The sequence below is a fragment of the Arachis hypogaea genome, chromosome 15 (assembly GCF_003086295.3).
Source record: "Arachis hypogaea cultivar Tifrunner chromosome 15, arahy.Tifrunner.gnm2.J5K5, whole genome shotgun sequence".
In the NCBI taxonomy this organism is placed as follows: Eukaryota; Viridiplantae; Streptophyta; class Magnoliopsida; order Fabales; family Fabaceae; genus Arachis; species Arachis hypogaea.
Genome location: NC_092050.1, coordinates 121,753,255 through 121,772,314, shown reverse-complemented (window position 1 = coordinate 121,772,314; position 19,060 = coordinate 121,753,255). Strand labels below are relative to the sequence as shown.

The 19,060-nt window shown below is 36.7% G+C and overlaps 1 pseudogene; it reads right to left on the bottom strand.

Moving 5' to 3' along the window:
- Window positions 1-2,640: 2,640 nt before the first annotated feature.
- Window positions 2,641-16,607, bottom strand: LOC112748805 (E3 ubiquitin-protein ligase XBAT32-like; annotated as a pseudogene).
- Between the last annotated feature and the right edge of the window lie 2,453 nt (window positions 16,608-19,060).

The window sequence follows — 19,060 nt, the reverse complement described above, 5'->3', positions numbered from 1 at the left end:
ACGATTTCCTAATAGCATTACTTTTTATCCTAGACCTCGGCAATCTATTACGAAATCGATAACTATTCTCTTTTACCTTTTAATGTAGAAACTTCGACGGTTGTAGTATTTTGAATAGCTTCGGATGGTCTCTCTTTTCTTTTTAATGTGTCAAGCATGTAATCACGTAGATTGCCACTTCGTTCTCCACTTCTGGCTGCTCAAAATACCTTCTTGGATTCGTGGTATGTTTTATTAAGTTCAGGGCCAATTCGAAAGTCCTCTCTTGTAAGCTTCGGACAATAGTTTCTCGTCTCAACTTCTGATTTTGACACATAACTCTCTTTTGGTATCTACTTGATTCAACAGGCTTCAATACTCTTAGTAGCTCCTTATCACCATTATTGCGCTCCCTAAGTCCTTGACTCTGCGATCTCTATTTCGGCATCGGGCATATAAATCTCTTCTTAATTCTCTTTTGTTTACCAGACTTCGGCATCTTTGGCGGCTCCTTATTGTCTCGTTACGTGTCCCGTATCTCATCGATACCACGTTGTAAATTGGCAATGGATTTAGTCCGACACTTCCACTCCACACTCTCATTCTCCAACTTAGAACTTTAACTCATCTAACATTTCCTCCTTCAAAATTAATGTCCAAGAATCCTTAGAAACTTCTTGCTTAGGGTGTCTACTACGACCTCACGATGTTGCATCAGCACACATCTCGAGTCCTCCAATAATACATCTTAGCCATTCCCTAAATGGTTCATTAGGCTTAAGTATTATAAGCATTGGCATAAAGATCAATCTTCTTTCTGTGACTCAGAGGCTTCCATCGTATTCTGGTATTTCATTCACACGGTGCACCTCATTTCATTTGTCTAGTCACGGGCGATACAATTGGCGAGGATTAAGGCTCTAAATTCCCTAGTAATGTCGTTGGTTAATTTTCATGTTCAAAAGTCTTGCTTTAAAGGATTGACACTCTAATAGTTGCATCCAAAAGTTATGCGTGACGCAAAATTCAATACGAGTTGATTTTTCAAAGAAATGTTATGTTTAAAGAGACGAACAAGTAACACGAACGGTGTTCACAAGGAATCAAAAGAAAGTCTTGCATACAGTTAGCCGGAGTTGTACAGAACTAATGGAATGCACAAGAAAAGAAACCTAGTTGCATCTCAGTGGGGAAGTTCGAATCAAAGCTTGAATAGAAATAATAAGACATATCGAATTGAATAGGTTCTAGTTGGCTTTAAAGGAATGTGAGTTTCTACAAGAGAGCAACTCCACGCACCGCAGGTTTCCAGGATTCAAAGATTATGTGATTATATTAGGATGAGTCCAGGCTTATTCCAAAAGAGGCAAGCTTTATACGAGTAAGGAATAAAATTAGAAGAACGATGAATTGGGCTTTTACAGGAAAAGATTCAAGATAGAGTTTTCAATGTATGCTATATGAGGAAAGTTAGATTAAGTCGTGAAGATTAGTTGGCACGCTCTCGCGAAGAAACACTTAGTTGGACGATTCTCTCTCCCAGTACTCCCTTCAACTCGATCCTGAGTTCTACTGATTATAATGATGTCTTCACTTGTGGTGCAATCAACACTGATCCGACTTTCAGCACTAAGTCTATCGCAAACTCACGTTCTCTCTAAGGTGGAAATTCTGGTACATTTTTAAGAATGGTCTCAAAAACTCTCTCGTATAGAAATTTGGTCTCACCTTTACTTGTCCCTTAATCCATTAGCAACTAAAGGTTGAATCCGCTCTATTCCTCTTCCTCGAAGCCTTAACGTCACTGGGTTTCAAACGGTAACTCCGCATAGCTATAGTTCCAATTCTTTAGGTATAATCCACCCTGCTTCCACTGTGTCATTCTGATTCTTATCCTTCAAGAACCTAGCCACTTCTCTAGGTTGGCTAAGTATCATTCCGTCTCAACAACTAATAGCCTTCGACCAACCATCGACTTGGGGTTTACGCTTATCAATGCTTGTTATGCATTACGAATGAATATCACATATTAATAATATGCAAGGAAGTTCGAAATTCAACTGGTATTTTATGGTTACCTCGGGTCTGAGAATCGGATTCAGCTGCATCCCGGCGTTTCTTATGTGGACAGTCTCGAGCTATATGCCCTGGCTTCCCGCACTTGTAGCATACACCTAGCCCGGCCCTATGCGGCTCGTCTGGAGCAGTCTCTCCATAGCCTTCCTGTAGCATTGCCCATTTTATGGAGTAATCTTCTGTGAATTGGCTCTTCTTAACCAATTCAGTGAAATTCGTTAGCTTTTGTGGATACACGTAGTTAAAGATATCTCTCCTAAGTCCTTTCTCATACTGAGCACACATCCACTCCTCATAGTCGGCTGGATTTCCTTGACAAACTTTTGAGAAGCGGCACAGGTTATCGAATTCACGAGTATAGTCAGCAACAGACATATTCTTTTGCTTCAGCTACGTTAACTCCAACTCCTTTGCTGTGCGAAGTGCATGCAAGAAATATTTCCCATAAAATTCTGTCTTGAATCTACTCTAAGGGACATCTATTAACTCCACCTGCAAGGTATGACATAACTCCTGCCACCAATTATGAGCATCTCCTTTCAACATGTAGGTCACTATTTCCACCGACTGTACTTCAGGAATGTGCTAAGTGTACAAAAACCTCTCCACGTCTCGAAACCACCAATCAACCTCCAACGCATTGGCACTTCCATTAAACTGAGGTGAACCACTCTTGACGAAATCAGTAAGGGTCATAGACCTATACTATTGACCTACGTTGCTTGCACCAACACCCGAGCTTCCATCTCGGTCCTTGCATCGGTTCGGTCCTAAGATTTTCCCTCCGGTTACCTCGCTCGGATCTGCGAGACGACATTTGGTCCCTGTTCACACCAAATAATTGATATTAAGGTGATCAGTCTCAATATCTCAAGTTTAGTTCTTAAGAGTCCCAAATGCATGCTCACAAACATGTATGCTACACATATCAGTTAGATATCCTAATAGCATATAGACACATACACAAAGATTGCACAAAAGCATAATCAGTCCGTCATCAGGCTCTATAGGAACGAACTACTCTGATACCATAATGTAACACCCTACTACACAGAGTTTTATGCTTAAGTCGTAGAACAGAGGTTGTGTGGTGTTACGGACCTCTAATCATAAAATATTTACATATAATAGTGGAAAGATATAATATACTAGGAGCCTTGAAAAATGGGTAAAATAAAATCGCAACATAAAAAGCGCAACATTCAGGAAACAGAATTACTTGCGTTCTAAGAAACCTAAAGGTTATAGATATGAATAAGCGAAAAAGTGAATAGAGAGCCAAGAATACAGCATAAATAGCTCCCGACTCAGCCTGCGAAGCCAAGGCTGACCGGAGAATATATACATACATATACAGGTATCCCAAAATACTCAAAATACAAAAATAAGACCCTAACTCTCCTTCAACTTCTATGAGGAACAAAATAATCAAGTTTCTTGGAGAGCAAGCTAAGTACATATGTACATATATATATACAAACTAAAAACCCAAAATAACCCAGGGACTACTCCGCTTCAGGAATCCAGACGCCTAGCGAGGAGCCTCTCGACCTGCATCTGAAAACAACAACACAGTATGGGGTGAGAACTGGAGGTTCTTAGCATGGTAAAGGTGCCATGCGTATAATATATAAGGTCCTGGGAATGCCAGAGGCAATCCTAGAACTCAAACATACAGTTATAAAACTTAAACTCTAAGAAGATGCCATAAAAGGGGTAGGTGACCTAAGTATCCTAAACTTTCTTACTTTAAACCTAACATTAACACCTAACCAATCCACCCTTCCTCCGCTCCTCCATCACCCATGATTCAGCAGAGACAAGCAACCAAACAATTTCATGCACTAGTAGGAAACAGATAGTGCAAGTAATAAATATAACAGGTAGCATTATATATTTTCAGTTAGGCAATCCCAAGTAATGCATAGCAGACAAAACAAACAAATGCACATGATGTATGCCTGCCCTATGACTGATGAGGCTCATCTGTCGGTTATCCAGCCAACCCGACAAGTCCAAAAACCTTAGACGATCCCTCGTCAGGCATCCCATGAGTCTATGCATAGATTTCTCATTCATTCATCATTCATACAATCATTCATTCATTTAACACTCAATGGGGGATGTCCATTCTAGGGAATTTATACGTGCCCGGTCACCCTTACGACGTAGGGTTAACAGAGTATCAAGTTTCAACCTGGAAACACATGGTGGCAAGCCACGATTCTGTTACCCAGGGAAACTCGTATCTCAGATATCATTAATTCATACGCCGTTTAACATTCATAATCATTATATAATCATTCATCTTAACCATGGCATCATAACTTCATTTAATATCTACCTCTTTTTCTTATAACTCCTCATGTTTTCCATTTTCTTCATTCCCAAGTTACCTTATTTTCCTAGCTTCAACTAGCTACTGTACTTAGTACTATACCTTATGTCTAAAAGGATGAAAATGGAGGTTTAGAAGTCAAAAATATGGTTTAAAACACAAAAATCTAGTTTTGCAAGAAGCAGGGGCCACGCGTGCGCGTGGTAGTATGAAAAGGTAGCACGCCTGCGCATACCCTTTACCATGCGTACGCGTGGTCATGCATGTTGGCTCATCACGCGCACGCATGGGCTACTCGCGCAGGCACAGTTTAAAATTCCACACCACACGTACGTGTGGGCGTCCGTTGTTCAAATAAAATAACACAGTTTACCGAGAAAGCTGCATAACACACCTGCATAATACATAACACACACCTAAACTTCCAGCGTTCATAACTTTTGCTACAAAATTCCGTTTTTCACAAAGTTTATACCGTTCAAAAGCTTACAAAACCATCTTTGAGTTAAAACAAATTCCATTTCCAACCAAAATTTGAGGCTCTAGTTATGAACCGCCGAATTTCGGCCGAAAACTAATTTTTCAAAAAAACTTCAAACCTCATTTTCTACCAAACAATTCCCATGCCATTAATTACCAACCTGCACTATCCAACACAAATGATATCCTTCTTCATTAGCACACCAACCACAATCACAATTATGCTTCATACCAATCAATAAAACTCATACATTCCCCAAAATCCACCATTCATACTATAAGCTACCCTTTAGAATTTATTTTCTTATATTCCTCAATTCATTAACAACAATCCATCAATCATCCTTAACCAATCAACCAATAACAAACCACAATAATTCATCATCATACATTAGCAACATCACTAATTCATCATTATTAATTCCAATAAACTCATATTCATTAATTCCAACACCAACATCCACAAAGCACTAAGCCATTCACATATTCAAACATTCATTCCTATCCTACGGTCATCTCGCCTAAGTTTTCACAAATTATTACATATTAAATGCGCGAAACCTAAACCATACCTTGACTGATCACAACGTTTGGTCCAAGGCAGCCACACTAGTCACACACACAGCCCTACAAGCTTGAGAAATCAATCAAAACCTTAGTACTAATCTTCCACCAAGCCACCAAGTGTCCACAATTCAATTCTAATGCATATATATATATATATATACTTAATTCACACTTATTACACATGTATACCTCATATTCAGCATTCACATAATAAAATCAAGAATTGGCTAAGGTTTAGGTGATTCTTACCGCACCCACGCACATAGCAACTCAAACCCGATAAGCTCCGCAAGATAAATCAAACCTAGAACACCGAATTCGACATAATCTTATTACAATGGCTCAATTTCAAGAATCAAAAGGGGGTAGAGAATCTGAGATGAAATAGTGGATTACCCGTGAAATTAATCCGATAGAAACGTAGAGCTCGACGCACTGGACGCATGGCTGCGAACGGTGTGGCGATTGGAGCTCTCCTCTCCCCCTTGCTGTCTTCAGCGTGTTTTAATGTTGAATGGGGTAAGGAGATGCTTCTGCCCATTTAAGTTATGGGTCCGGTTGGACCCACGGGCCTGGTTTGGGCCCAGTTCAACCAGTTCGGCCAATCCGGTCCAATTTTGGGCCAAATTTTTCGAAATTAGTGTCAGAATTCTCATTTTGAAGAGCTGTAACCTATTTAAATATTAGATTTATATTTTTAATTTTTTAATTAAAATTCAATTTATTAACTAATTATTTACTAATTTTAGCGGGGTTTACATCAAACTTGTGAGATTGGAACTTATTTGCAGAAATTGAAGGTTGGGATCAATTTTTGAAAGCGGAGGTTGATAGCTTGTAGTGCGGGGGATGCTTGAGGTACTCCGGATTTATTGGGGAATCAGCCAAGGTATGGTTTTGGTATCTCGTAACTAAAATATAATGTATCGTGAAAACGTAGGTTAGTTGATCGTAAGATAGAATTTGAATTATTGATGATGTTAATGATTGAGATTAGTTAATTCGTATGATGGTTAGTAATTTTGAGGTGGGGATTGATGCCATTATGAATGATGTGTTAAATCTTGTATATGAGGTTGGAAAATGATGATAATAATGTATATGGTGTTGAATTAAAGGTGGAATGGTTGAGTTGGTTGTTATTTGGCATGAGAAAGTTGTGGTTGGTGAAATAACATATTCTTGTGGAGTTTGATGGTATATATATATATATATATATATATATATATATATATATATATATATATATATATATATATATATATATATATATATATATATAAGTTGATGATGTTGTTTGATGTTGTCTTTGTGTGAAATTATTGAGCAAACTGATAAGAATTGTGAATTGATGTGTTGTGGAATAAATGAGGAGTGTTGAGGTAGGGCTGAGCTTGGTTGAGGCAGTTTTGGTAAGTTTAAAAGGGGGTTGAGTTGATAAGTTTTGAAAGTTGAGGTTTGGCATTTTTATAAAAACTCTTATTTTTGGCCAACTTTGGTGGAGCATAACCTGGCCTCCAGACCTCCGAATTTTATCAAACTTAACTTGAAAGAAAATTTGGTCCGAGAGATTTACACCGTTTTAAAAATAGAGGAAAATAATTTAAAATAAAAATGTTATGCGCGTCCGAAATTCGGTGTGCATAATAGAAATTATGGACTTAGTAGCTTTTTGAGATTTCTACTAAGCATGCGTACGCAAGGAATACACACGACGCAAGCATTCCATGCGAGTTGAAAACTCGTGTACGTGAGCCAAGGGAGTCGCGTACGCGACCGTCCATTTTTAGCCGTGTGTGTACGCACGGCAGGGGTGTGCATATGCACAGCCTCTGTTTTCTGAAATATGAATTTTTTATATTTTTAAACCATTCTTCTAGCTTTCAAAACCTTTATAACTCTCATTTAAAGCCTGGTAGTTGGTTTTTAGGCTATGAAGTATGGGTAAACTCATTGGATGAATTAATTTGATGTTGAGGGAGGTTGTAAAGTGAAGATTTGTTATTGAAGGGTGCTGGAAAAGTTGAATGTGAGAATAATGATAATTGATTTTGAATGAACATGATAATGAAAATATGATTAAGATTGTTGATGATGAGTATGTTGAGTTTTCTCTCTGTTGTAAGCTGTGTCGGGCACTATATCCCATGAGTGTGTCGGGCACTATATCCTAAGAGCGTAGCGGGAGCTATATCCCAAGAGTATGGGAGAACCTTACCCTGGAAAGTGTGCCGGACACTATATCTCATGAGTGTGACGGGCATTATATCACGAGAGCATGGCGGGCGCTATATCCCAAGAGTGTGAGAACACTTTATCCCAGGAAATGCGACGGGCACTATATCCCATGAGTGTGACGTGCACTATATCCTGAGAGTGTGACAGGCACTATATCCTAAGAGTGTGGAGGGATGTCAGAGAGACGGTATCCGGGTGTGTCGGGTTCTGGCAAGATAACCGACACGTGAGCTCATGGCCAGTAGGAAAGGCATGCATCATATGCATCTGTTTGTCTTGTTTGAGTTTGCATTAGTTGGGTTTGCCTTTGTGAAATTACTATACTAACTTGCTATATGATTTTCTTGTCGTACCTGTATTCTACTTGTGTTTGCTTTGTCTGTGTGATTCTTCTGGTGTTTCAGAGGATTGGAGGAAAGGCGATGATTTTTAAGGATTAAGTTAGAATTGAGATAAAGTTAGAACCCTTTAGATACCTTGCCTTATTTTATGATCTTAAATGTTGGTTTTAAGTTTGAATTTATTGTCGAAAGTTCTAGGATTGCCTTCGGCTTTCCCAAGACATTATATGTTTGTTATGTGGGCACTGTTACCAAGCTGAGAACCTCTGGTTCTCACCCCATACATATTTTGTGATTTTCAGATGCAAGTCAGGCGGTATCTAGCTGAGGCATTCTTGAAGTTCTGAAGCAAAGAATTCTAGTCTCTTGGGTTTCTATTTTGGGTTTTGATATATGTGTAGATACTTCATATCTCCAATGTATATATTATGTTTAACCCCTCTTAGAGGTTGATTTGGAGAAGTAGGTTCCGTAAACAGTCTTTTGGGTCATTTTTGGGATTCCAGTGTGTGTGTGTGTGTGTGTATATATATATATATGTTTACATGCTCTGTCCGGTTTTAACTTCACAAGTCGGGTCAGGAGCCCTATTATCTGTATCTTGGAACTCTTCTTTTATATATCTATGTTTTGTTTTACTCTTATTTCTTTCCGGTTTACGCTTATCGGTTACGCGAGTGATGCGCTTATCTGTTTAACGCCTTGCTTTAAACTTTCCTTCAAAGGCTCCTAGATAAAATTTTCTTTCTCTTATATTATATATAAGATTTTACAAATAGAGGTCGTAGCGCCTCGCCACCTCTGTTTTACATCCTAGGTGTAAAGCTCTGTGTGATAGGGTGTTATAGGCACAACCGCCGCAAATCTATGTAAGGTTTTTTAAAAAAATTGCAACGATTTTGAACCGCCGCAATTTCATACATGGGCTTATAAAAAACTGACTAATTACAATAGTTTAGGCCATTTTTCTTTATTATAACCTATTCTCTTTACAAATTTTTTTATTAAAGGATCAAATGTTTTATTTGTCATTTCAATGTAAGAGGAGAATACCTTCTATAGCAACCATACACTTCTTTTCTAGACAAACCGCACATGGATCTAGACATGGTGCTCATTCATTTGTCTTCCATCCACATTCTCTGTTATGCATAAACACCAAAAGAAGGTAGATTAGTATTGGTAAGTCATAGAATATACAAAGTTTGAGGCCTAGATAAGTAGCTTAACACAATCAAGTGGATAAAATTCAATGTTAAACTTTTGCAGTATTCTCAAGACTAATGTTTACTCTCAGAAATGTACATGTAAAATAAAAATGTCTACATTGGTTGAATCTCCCATGTTTAGTTAGGATAGTTCTATGAACACATACCTAGCAATTTTGACAATGCTCATAAGTGGAAGAGAGAGATATGGTGAAGGAAGAACTTCTAAGTTCTTTGATGGAGGTTCTTTTAAGATGTCCTCAAGCCATTTTCTATTCCATGAACAAGCAACCATCAAGGGGGTCCATCTATTAAATAATTGGCAGAAGAAATTAGAGACAGGTTTAACTGATTTTTATTACAATTATCAGAAGAGATCAAAGGAATGTTGATAATATAATACATGAAGTGTAACACTAATTGAAAGAAGAGAAGGCACTAGCAAATCCAAATTATATGGATAATACCATGATGATGAATTGATGATGGCTGCATTTAAACTATGATGATATAAGCAATGAACATATTTCAAGTACTACCATACACCACAGTGGAGCTAGACAAGACTAATACTAATTACTTGAAGTATAAGTTTACAAAAAAGACCATCTGAAAACTCAGAAACTCTGATCCTCTGGATTCAGTAATATCATAATAAGTTAAAGATAAATTTTTGGTCAAAAGCAAGGTGATCTAACAATTTAACTTGTTATCCCTAATAATTTTCATAATAAGTTAGAAGACAAAGGGTAGGAGTAAGATAAATTCATTGAACATCAAAAGTAACAAGAGACTTGCTGATGAATACCCATTTGCATTTTGAGGATTCAGATTAGCCCCTTTGGCAATCAGAAACCGAAATAAACAAATAATACACAAATTAAGAAGGCAATTGAACTTCAATTTGACATCACCAATGAAGTTAAAAAGAAATAACTTATTTTTACTAGAAATCTTTCAATTAAAAGGAAATAGAAACACACTTGACAGCATTGTGCATTTCCACCACATGCAAAATAATGGAGGGGAGTGCTCCCAGAACCTGATAGTAAGGAGACAAAAGTTAATGGTGGCAAAGCAATATATCGTACAACTTTCTAAACATCTTTTAGGCTACATTACTATAGCAGAATTAGGAATATCAAGGTTAATAACCTGATTGAATTTTAGAAACAAAGATGAGTGATGCAGGAATATAGAAACAATCAACAAAGAGTAGTACTAGAAAATTTAATCCACTATTCTAAGTTGCTAACTTTCCGAAGCAAATATTTGAAATCACTTTATCACATTAATTCAAAAACTTAAAATAATTACCAATTAAGTCAATTGTAGTTCCATCTTCCATAGTAACTTCAGAGACAGAAGGTCCCAATTCTAAGAGCAAATGCACACTTTTAGCATGCCCATTCAATGCTGCCATATGCAGAGCAGCGATGTCTCCATCAGAAGTTCTGTTAATTACCTCATGAAGACCACTTTGTATACAAAAATTTAAATACAAAATCAACCACGGTGCAACAGTTTATAATGCATGATTGCAAAAGGAATCAGGGAAAAGATAGGTACTTGTAATCAAATTCTAAGGTCAACTTGCAATCATCTAACTTCAATAATTTCCAAAAGTCAGAGATGCTTGGTATATAATCCGTGAGGAGGAGCCGAATGCATCTGGTATGACCATTCAAGGCAGCCAAGTGGAGTGCGGTACGTCCGTTTAGATAGTCTGCTTTATGAATCTGTAGTCCAATTTAATAACCATTTTCTCACATCTGAATTCAAATTAAGTTCTAACTCATTGTAAATCAAATATTAAAACATAAAAAATGGATGGTAGCAAGGATCATACATTGGCTTTAAAAAAATCAAGGTCTGAACTACCTCCCAGTGACCATGTTGACAAGTTGCATTAATGCAGTCTGTTAACCATATAATGTGACCAAAAGAAATTGATCTTTCAATAGAAGAAATATAATACTACTTATAACATAAAGTATACGCTAGATTGAATTGTGATTTATCATGTACCTGACTGCGATAGTTCCTAAGATTGATATCAACTCCAAACTCAAGCAAGAGATATACTATTTACATCAATCCAAAAAAACTCAGTTCATATTACCTTACCCTTCTATAACCCCACCTCAAAAACACAAATCAAGTAAATATGGAGTTAGTGGATAACCCTCTATAACCCTCTATAATCCCTCTACATTACAAAGCACACACATAATTTCACTTTCACACCTGGTAACATTGTCCAAAGTTACAATATGTTATTATAAAAATCCAAAGAACAAAAGCATACTTAAACCATTTAAATTTTAGTAATAAAAATAGATAGGATTATGTTTAAAGAATTGCCTGAATTGATTAATACCATCTTATTTAACATGCATGCTGAACTGAGATCCTTGAAAATTGACATGGGTGGACCTAAGTTAATTATATCTTTGCTAGTAAACTCAAAACATTGAGCTATAACGTGTTTGAAGGTTACAAAAGGCTTAGAGAAGGGGGGTTGAATCTATGGCCTACCTTTTGCTTTAATGGATCAAGCCTTTAATATCAAACTTTCACTTAAAATCTGTTTGAACTGTGCAGCAGAAATTTTATGAGACAATTCTATATTGTCTCATAAATATAAAAAAACATAACTTAGAGAAAGAGAAGAAGAATAACACAGGCATGTATCCTGGTTCGGTTGCCTTATGAAATGCAACCTACATCCAGTCTTCACCACAATATTGGTAGAATTTCTACTATAGTTAAAGTATTACATACACCAATTTCTCATGATTCACTCAATCCTTTCTCTCTCAAGTTCTTATCTAACTTGACTTGGTTATTCTAATACCTAACTCTTCACTCTAAGTGCTAACTCAACTTAGAAAGGGGTACCTCATAAGTACAAGATACAAGACATATGAAACAACCTAAAGAAATCTGAAATCACTCTAGGCTTTTCTCTCAAGTGTTTTACTCAGCCTTTTTCATTCATAGGCTTTTTCTTGATTTCTCCCTTTCAGCCTTTTACTTCTCAAGAAATTACAGAAAGATATACATTGAAAATAAAATACAAACTATAAAACATAAAGGAAATTGATGCATTAACAACCTTTGTTGCTATAAATTGAATCGGATTCAACTAACTTTGATTGAGTTCTTTATCTTGGCAGAATGCTTCTTTAACATAGAAAATACTATCGAAAATTGATGAACTCTTTACAGAGAAGCTCTTCAAACAAACTCAAGTTCTGGTTCTTTCTCCTTGTCTTTCAAAAATGAAAACATTTTCTTTTTGTACCTCTTGCCAAGTTGCTGTTTGGATTTCTCCTTAGTCAACTCATCGATCCTTGAGCCTCTGATGCTTGTCAACTCACTTTCTTCAATAAACCCCCACATTAGGGATTTCAAAACATGTTCTTTTTCTTGACCGAAGACTTCAGATCAGTAGGGAAAAAGTTGTTCAGTGGTAAACCCAAATCCAAACCCTTGAGATAGTGCTTTGTCCCCAAGAAACAATTTTAGCCTTTAATTCACAGCAGTGATTATCAGAAAATACTTTCTTCATTTATCCCAAATCGGAGTTGTAGAAAATTGGAGAAGGAGTAAAGAAACTAAATTGCATGCAAATAGAAATAAATCACCTTTATCCTCTGACTTAGCTTAGATTACTTTGGTTAGGGTGATTAGACATTTGCTTTTGAATTTTACCTTTCTCTTTCTTTCTTCTCTGGTGAAATGAGCAAGATGAACGAAGCTCGCTCTCTCTCTCTCTCTCTCTCTCTCTCTCTCTCTCTCTCTCTCTCTCTCTCTCTCTCTCTCTCTCTCTCTCTCTCTCTCTCTCTCTCTCTCTCTGACCGAAGCAAACATGTGAGTATTGGCTTTGGAAGCCTTCAGCTTGGTGGAATCTTATTGGACTTGGGTTGGATATTTTTCATTCAGCCCATCTGTTTTCTTTTTTTAATTTCTTCGGGATTTTAGAGTTATAAAACCCATCAACATTCTTGTTTTTGTTTCGTTCCATGGGGGTTGCTGCTTCTCTGATTTTGGCATGCAACACTTAATAAAAAATGATAAAAACTAATTGGGTATTTAACCCAATAAAATAATATTTGTCATCATCAATTTAAAATTAGTTATATACATAACTCAACAATCTCCCCATTGATGACAAACATAATTGTGAAATTGATCAAAGGGATTGAATTTTAATAAGGTTAAGGTACTTCCCTTTAGGTGATGTTACTTGCTTTTGAATTGCTCCCCCTTTCCTTTCCAAATGTTGCTCCCCCTGAATTTGTGCTCTTCGTTTGTTTATTGTTTACATATTCACATAGGGAACACAACAATATACTATATACAATTTGTTGTCCATGGATGAAGCATTCAGCAAGATTTTTAAACAATTTCAACAGCTCATGAAATAGAGCAAAAAAATGTACAAAAAATAGCAAGACCAGTCATCCCCAAAACATAACAAAACAGAGCAACAAAAATGAGCATACAAACATAAAATTAGCATACAAACATAATGCTAATACTACTCCCCCTTTTGTCATCAAGGGAGGAAATGCAACCAACTTCCAATCCTGTAGCAAACAGTTAAGATATAGTCCATATAATTAGAAAAGTAAAAAACAAAATTAACAGTTGTTAATCAGTTTACAGTCATCCGAGACAACTAGGAAGTCCAAACACAAAATACAATTGTTCTATGAGACAATTTTCAAAATAAAACAGCATAGAAATTAGCAATAGAAGAGGTATCTTTAGGCATCCAAACCATCCTCATCATCAGAATCAGCATGATCTTCAGGGTCAGTGGCCATGGTTTCATCCTCTTGGAGATTGTCAATAAACTTCATGAAAACTGTCACTCTATCTCTGGATTTTTTAAGTTTTCATGCTTGGCAGCAAATTTCTTCTGTTATTTGTTCATTGCAATTAGATGGTTGGATTGAGATACAAATTCCTGAACTACATCTTTTACCACTCCATATAAGAGTGATTTGTGTCCAATGGAAGCTGAAGTCCCAGAGGCAGATGGAGGAGAGGGTTCGTCTGGTTCATAGTTGGTCCCTTTTTCTGTTGTTTCACTGAACCACCTCCTTTTAGATATGAATGTCTATTTTTATATGTCTCATTTGACAAGACAATACCAAAATGTTAAAAAATATAGGTTAAGAACATGCCATAAGGAAGAGCTTTATCTTTTTCACTTCTAATGCAGTCAAACATATACCTTACCATTAAATATGCAAAAGAGATTTCAGTTTTTGTGAGAATAGCATACAAAATCAAAGTATCACAGAAGGACACTGACGTTAGGATTTTTGCCAGTAAAGAATGTCATAAAAACAGTCGCGTTGTAGATATAGTCTCTACACCGACAAAAATCCCTTCGTACAAACGTTTTGGGTGTCACAAGTAACAAACCCCTTTAAAAATTGTTAACCAAGTATTCAAACCTCGAGTCGTCTTCTCAAGGAACTGCGAGGAGGTATGTTCTTATTATTGGCTATAAAGGTTGTAATCGGGGTTTAGAAGATGAGAAGAAAGTAATTTAATTGACAAGTAAAGTAAATGGCAATTAAAATAAATAAATACTATAAAGCAGACTTTTGGCAAGGTAAGAGAAGTTGGAGGTCCAACGTAGTTATCTCTCTCAACTATAATGAAAGTTAAATCTAAACTCCACTTGGTCAACCTTTACTAGGGCAAAGGAAAGTCAAGGGACTAATTAAATTGACCTTTGAATCCTATTTATTTCCTAAGAAAAGGTTGGGATTACTTAAGTTCAGCTCAATTAGCAAGATAACGATTATCAATTATGTTGAGTTTAATAACTGTTGAGTTACTGAATTCTTAACCAGGACCAAAAGGGAAAAAAGTAAAATTGCTGGAATAATAAAAATGTCCTTAGATGGGAAGCAATGGTAACTTAAATCAAAGAGAACAATCATAAACTGAAAATACCTCAATTATCATTAATTCAAATAACAGTCTGTAACATAGAAGAATTCATAGATTCAATTATAAAGGTAAATAGCCAACTCAGATATTGAAATAAATAAATAAAGTAAAAGGGAAGTTTAAAGCAAAGAAATATAAAACCTGGATTGAGAGTCACTCTTAAAGCGAGAAGAAATCCTAAATCCTAAGAGAGAGAGGAGAAGATCTCCCTCTCAACTAAATCTAAATCATTGAAAAATAAAATATGCGAGATCCCTTTGAATGGGTGCATTCCCACACTTTATAACCTCTGGTCTATGCTGTCTGTACTTGGATCTGGGCCAAAAAGGGCTTCAGAAATCGCTGGGGGCGTATTCTGTAAATTCTGATACGTGGCCTCTGTACGTGTCCGCGTGGGTCACGCGGTCGCGTCATTCGGAGCTTTTCCTTGCCACGCGGTCGCGTCAGTCACGCGTCCACGTCGTATGCGTTCTGCTTATGTCGCGCGGTCGCGTCAGTCATGCGGCCGCGTCGCTGCATCTTCGCTTCTGGCACGCGATCACGTCGTCCATGCAATCGCGTGAATACCAGTTTCCTTTAAAGCTCCGTTTTGCTTTCTCCTTCCATTTTTGTATGTTTTCTTTTCCATCCTTTAAGTCATTCTGCCTTAGAAAATCTGAAACTACGCAACACACTAATCACGGCATCGAATGGAAATAAAGGTAATTAAAATAATTAATTTTTAAAGCTTAGAAAAACATGTTTTTCACAATATGACATAATAAGGAAGGGAAAGTAAAACCATGCAGTTAATATGAATAAGTAGGTGGAAGATTGAATAAATCACTCAAATTAAGCACAAAAGAACTCATGAAATATGGGTTTATCAGACACCCATTGATATGAGCCACTCTGAGGAAGGATGATATGGTTCACTATGCAATGCAACTGAGCACGAGTGTAACCAAGAGCTTTGTGAGTTGGAGTGATGCCATCAATCAAAGAGATGTGTTCACACACATAGTGGGAGGTCATGAAATGTGATTTGTATGCAAAAAGATCAACGGAAGGCTCTTTAACTGATTTTAGAGGGATGCGAGGGTTACCTCTTTGAGGATGAGTAGGAGCAGACTTAGGCTTAGGACGAGAAGGTTTAGGCACAAGTTCCTCAGCAGCAGGGCGCTTCTCTTTCGAGGTGCTTGGCTTGGATGGAGCACTTGGTAGTGCTATCGGCTTGGAAGAAGAAGGAAACCTTGAAGTGTTTTTCATTTGAGCCATAGGGTCTATGCGAGGAAGAGAGGTAGGAAGAGATGAAGAAGGTGTAAAAGTCTGATCTTTGGAGCGAGTAGAGGGTCTAGGTTTCTCTGGAAGTTTGAGGATTTTTACCCTTGGACTCTTTTGGATCACGATTTTCTTCCTCATTTGAGTGAACCCAGGTTTCGAATGAAACAAAACACTAATGGTAGTGGGAAAGAACCGAAGAGGTGGTGGAAGGAGTTATGAAGAAAGAAGTTTGGTAACTGCACCAAGAAAGAAGGTTTCTTGAAACATGCAACTGCATCACTTATGACTAGACCTTGAAAAGACTTGACATCACGAAAAAGGTGATTTGATTTTATTAACAAATAAAACAAAACATATTTAAAAGAAACTTTTTCACTAAAAGACAAAGCACAAAATATCACATGGATAATGTAACACTCATTGGACCCAGAGATGGTAGTGTTTAAGGAAATCTATTGGACCAACGTAACTCTAAACTGAAGGGTTGGCCCAAAAGATTTAAATAGTGCAAATGAGCCCAGAAAAAGATGTTCAGAGAGATGGTTCTTCATTTTCCTAGAATTGTCTCATCCATACCTGAGAGACAAAAACTTCAACAAATACATCAGCAATGCGCAAATAATGAATCATGACTTAAAATCCCTAGATTAGTCCTAAGCTTGCAAAATCTGTCTTCAGATAGAGGTTTGGTGAAAATATCTGCTAATTGATCTTCTGATTTAACAAATTGAATGCTAATATTTCCTTTTTAAACATGTTCTCTTATTGAGTGAAGTCTCACCTCAAAATATTTAGTTCTAGAGTGTAAGATTGAATTTTTGGAAATATTTATGGCACTCATATTGTCACATAGCAAGAGAATATTCTTAGCATTTAATTTATAATCAGCAAGTTGGGTTTTCAACTAAATAAGCTGAGAGCAACATGAACAAGCAGTGATATACTCAGCCTCTGCAGTGGATAATGCCACTGTGGACTGCTTCTTACTTGACCAGACATTTAGAGACTTCCTAAGAAAGTAGCATATGCCTGATGTACTCCTTCTATATACTCTATCTCCAGCAAATTCTGCATCACAATAACCAATTGCAGAAAACTCAGCAATCTTAGGGTACCATAAACCAAAATTGAATGTGCCATGAACATATCTAATAATTCTTTTAACTGCTAAAAGATGTGATTCTTTAGGTTTTGATTGGAATCTTGAACACATTCCAACACTTTGCATAATATCGGGCCTAGAGAAAGTTAAGTACATAAGAGATCTAATCATTCCTCTATACCTAGTCTTATCAACATCTTTTTCAGTTTTGCCCTTTTCTAATTTTGAGTTAGGGTGCATGGGTGTTCCCATGGGTTTGGCATTCATACCAAATTTCTTAACTAGTTCCTTGGTATACTTCTCTTGATGAATAAAAATTCTATTTTCAGTTTGCTTAATTTGAAGCCCAATGAAGAAATTAAGTTCACCCACCATACTTATGTCAAATTTACTTGCCATGAGTTGTACAAATTCAGTATAAAGGGTCTCATTTGCTGATCCAAAAATAATGTCATCAACATAAATTTGGACACAAATGAAAGAATCATTAGAATTTTTAATAAATAGAGTAGTGTCAGTGGTGCCTCTTTGAAATCCATTTTTCAAAAGAAAAGAGCTAAGTTTTTCATACCAAGCTCTAGGAGCTTGTCTCAACCCATAAAAGGGCTTTTGAGAGTTTGAAAATAGAATTAGGAAATTTCTTATTTTCAAAACCAGGTGGTTGTGCCACATACACTTCTCTATCTATTACACTATTTAGAAATGCACATTTTACATCCATTTGATACAATTTGAAACCACAATGAGAAGCATAGGCTAGAAGAAGTCTTATGGCTTCCATTCGGGCAACAGATGCAAAGGATTCATCAAAGTCTATCCCTTTCTCTTGATTATATTCTTGTGCCACTAGTCTTACTTTGTTTCTAGCAATGCTACCATCCTTTCCTAATCTGTTCCTAAATATCCACTTGATGCCAGTCACTTTCTTTCTAATTGGCTTTGGAATAAGTGTCCAAACTTGGTTCTTTTCAAATTCACCGAGCTCTTCCTCCATAGCCTTTACCAACGAAGGGTCATTGAGAGCTTCATGAATATTTTCAGGCTCAATTTGAGAGAGAAAAGCCAAATTTATTTCTTCATTTGCTTTTCTTGTGGAGGAACGTGTCTTGACACCGTAAGAAACATTCCTAATGACAAATTCTTGAGGATAATTCTTTAAGAATTTCCATTCACGGGGGCTAGAAGACTTAGAAACAGATTCAGTTACTGTTGGATCCAAAGAGTTGTATTGTTAGAAGTTTTGTCAGATTCATGAGACAAAATAGAATTGTCTAATGCAGAATCTCCTACAGCAGCTTTATCAGATTCAGATGGGCCAGAATTTTCTTTCTCTTGATTTTGTGATTCTACTTCTTTGCCCTGAGCTTGATTTCCTATATCACAATCCTCCAAGATACTTTGAACCAAGTTAGTGTCACAAAAGATAACATGTATGGACTCCTCTATAATTCTAGCATCTTGATGATAAACTCTATAGGCTTTGCTTGTT